Genomic DNA, 3,936 nt, shown 5'->3' on the forward strand with positions numbered 1-3,936 from the left:
GAACAACAGAAGGATATTCAGGCCTTTGACCCTGTTACACTTGAATAGGACGAGGCTGTTCAGCCCCTGGAGCCTGATGTATATTTACAGGAGGAGGCCAATCAGCCCCTCGAATCTATAACACTGGCCCCAGAGTAGGCCATGCGACACCAGTATCCTGTCACAGAACAACAGGATCAATCCATTCAGCCACTTCATGTTCGTAACAGAGGATCTGTAAGCGATCCTGCAATGACTGGAGATTTGTTACACTGGGATAACAGGAGGCCATTCAGACTCTCCGAGCCTGTTGCAAGGGAATTGGATAGGATATTAACTATCAGAGACTTATTTCATGAGAAAGGAGAAGGTAATTCAGTCACATGTCTGTTGTATGGGAACAAGAGAAGACCAATCGCTCCCTTGGCACCATCTCTGGGATACATGAGGAGACCGTTCAGTATCTCCACCTATTATGGAGGAATATGAGAAGACCCATCAGCTCCTCAAAATGGTACACGGCAACGGGAAAATTCAATAATCCCCCATCCTTCTAACGCATCAACAGGAGGAGGTCATTCTGGCCTTGGTGATGACAACATGGGAACACCAGAAATACTTCATCCCATCGATTTTGTACACCAGCAGGATGATGAGTCCATTCAGCCACACATGCCACTTGCACAGCAATTGGAGCAGATCTGTTAAAACCTATTGTCCATTAAACAGGAATTCAAAGACAACGTGAACGTTTTCGAAAGGGAAGAACTTATAATAACTGAATACACTGGGAGTAAAACGTAACAATTGTAACTGTAATTGTAACTATTGAATTTTAAGGCAAATAATTAGAATCCATTTTTGAGGACATTTGCAAACTTAAACCACACTCCATCGGAGTTAACATGATTTTACAAAGGATAAATCAAGTTTGAAGTGTTTTCTTGAGTTATTTAAAGATGTGACAAACAAGATGAAGAGTGGGAATTCTGGAGATGGAATATACCTGGTCTTCATGAAGGATTCGGGTATGTAACGTCTACAACGAGTAAGTGGTAAGATCACACAATGAGTTTAGGAGTAATTTATTAGCTTGGATGGAGGATTGGTTAACCAACAAAATGCAGTCAGTTGGAATAAATGTGTCATTTCCTTTTGGAAAATGCCATTTGTGGGGTGTCATAGATTTCAGTTCTTATGCCTCAACCATTTGCGATCAATATTATTCATTGGTTGACGGGATAGAAAATACTTTAGCTACATTTCAGATGACACTAACATTGGTGGGAAATTGCTTCTGAAGGATGATGCAACGGATTTAAAAACTATATGGATAGGTTGGGTGAATGGGCAAACATTAGACAATGAAAATTAAAGTGGATAAATGTGGGGTTATTCAAATTCCCCAGCGTAATATAGAGGCAAGCTATTATCTAAATGGAGAGATAATAACTCACGAAGTAGCAGTGGTGGACTCTCCCTCTTTATGGGCATTTAAACGGGCATTGGATAGGCATATGGAGGATAGTGGGCTAGTGTAGGTTAGGTGGGCTTGGATCGGTGCAACATCGAGGGCCAAAGGGCCTGTACTGCGCTGTATTTTTCTATGTTCTATGTTCTATGTCTTCAAGGCAGAAATTGATAAATTCTTGATGTCACAAGGAATTAAGGGCTACAGGAGAATGCGGGTAAGTGGAGTTGAAATGCGCATCAGCCATGATTGAATGGTGGAGTGGACTCGATGGGCCGAATGGCCTTACTTCCGCTCCTATGTCTTATGGTCTTATGGTCTTATGGAAGTGCCCTTAGCTCTGGTCCAGGAGTCCAGATTAAGACCCACTTGCTCTAGAGGTGTGTAATAACATCTCGAAATAGTTTGATGAGGAAAATATCTTCACAGTATTTCAATCTATTTGCCATAAATTTATTTTGAAGAGAATTTGAGCTCTTGTCAGTGTCATTGACAATATGCATGCTGAAACTAACATCAATAAAACTGATTAGCTGCCATTGATCACATTGTTGATTTTAGGATCTTGTGTGTGTGACTTAGTTCCTGTTTACTGACATTGTAACAATTGCTACACTTGAAAAGTATTTAATTGGTTAATTAGAACATTAAAATATGTTTATTTAATAAGTGACGTGGAAATAACAATCTTTCAAGTCTATAATTCTGTTTAGTTTCAAACCAGTAGCAGATTGCATTGTAATGTTACAAGTCTGCCATGTTTCTTGTGACACTACTGCAGCATTTCCATCCATTAATCCCCAAAGTGGGCTGCTAACTTGCAAACTTTTTCACCAGATATTAACCAAATCTACTCAACAATATATGAGTTCCATAGCATTTCACTGTATAATGATGTGAAGTACTCAGGTATGGAGACTTGCTAGATTGTCTGTAAATAGTCCAAGTTTGTAGCGCAGAAATTATTTTAACATACTATCTATTCTCAGCATCAAGATAATGTCCAAGAGCACATTTCTGGGCATATGACAGGCAGAAGGAGTTATGAAAGATCAGAAACCACAGGAATGAAAGTGCCTGAAGCGTCAATGGGAGTCGCTTGAGGCTTAGTTCAATAAAATATTATTACAGCAAAGGATAATTATATTATTAAATCCTCCTCAGCATTGAATCTCGGTTGCAGAACATGTAGACAATACCAGGGGAATATTCATCATTTAACTTGGAACTGTAAATCAAAACAGATTGACATGACAACCTGCAACTCATGTGTAAGTGATCTACAGTCTCCATGTCACAGGAAATCACACAATTTTGGTCCAAGATCAAATCCATCCTTGGATTGTAAATCAAAGTTATTAAATTAAATAATTTATACCACATCGTCATGCCAATAAAAGGATCTTTAGTTATTATTTATTCTGTAAGACTGTCAACTAGGGCTCAGTTGGTAGCATTCTCATCTATGTCAGAAGATTATGCATTCCAGTTCTGCTCCAAAGGTTTGTTAAATGCAAGTTCTTTATTTTTTAAATTTTGTATTCAAAATATTTATTGTAATAAATGCCAGTGAGATTGCTCCAGCCTTTAGGTGAATGGGAGGGGCTGAAGTAAGGAATTGGGATTCAAGATCAATCTACACCCAGAACACAAGCTTTCTGCTCCCTTCTCCTTTCAATCATTGCTGTGGGTAATGTGCTCTTGATTGGCTGCATGCTCAATAGGGAACCCGAAAGGATGACAGTGTTTGTGCTCTCACCACTGCCATTCCACCGATATTCCAGTCGATTGCCTCTCAATGAGACATCCCAGACTGCTGCAACTCATGCTGAGATGGTACAGTCTGAAGACAGGTTCTCAAGGCCCAGAGTGTCTAATGAATATCCTTCAAGGCTATCGGTAGTCTCCTTGAATGAAACTCTGTAGCCTTTCACCAGCTATGCTACAGTTATTAGGTAGATCTATAGAGTGGCACAAGGCCAGGCACTAAAATGATGCATATAAACTTATGAGGTAGGCAGACAGCTCTTCCAGTATCTGGATCAGTGGTGCTGGAAGAGCACAGCAATTCAGGCAGCATCCGAGGACAGGCAAAATCGACGTTTCGGGCAAAAGCCCTTCATCAGGAATAAAGGCAGAGAGCCTGAAGCGTGGAGAGATAAGATAGAGGAGGGTGGGGGTGTGGATAGAGTAGCATAGAGTACAATAGGTCAGTGGGGAAGGAGATGAAGGTGATAGGTCAGGGGGGAGAGGGTGGAGTGGATAGGTGGAAAAGGAGCTGGGCAGGTCGGACAAGTCCGGACAGGTCAGGGGACCGAGTTTCTGGAGGTTAGAAGCTAGGATGAGGTGGGGGAAGGGGAAATGAGGATAGGTGGAGGAGCTGGGCAGGTCGGACAAGTCCGGACAAGTCAGGAGATCGTGTTGCTGGAGGTTAGAAACTAGGATGATGTGGGGGAAGGGGAAATGAGGAAGCTGTTGAAATCCAC

The sequence above is a fragment of the Chiloscyllium plagiosum genome, chromosome 4 (assembly GCF_004010195.1).
Source record: "Chiloscyllium plagiosum isolate BGI_BamShark_2017 chromosome 4, ASM401019v2, whole genome shotgun sequence".
NCBI lineage: Eukaryota > Metazoa > Chordata > Chondrichthyes > Orectolobiformes > Hemiscylliidae > Chiloscyllium > Chiloscyllium plagiosum.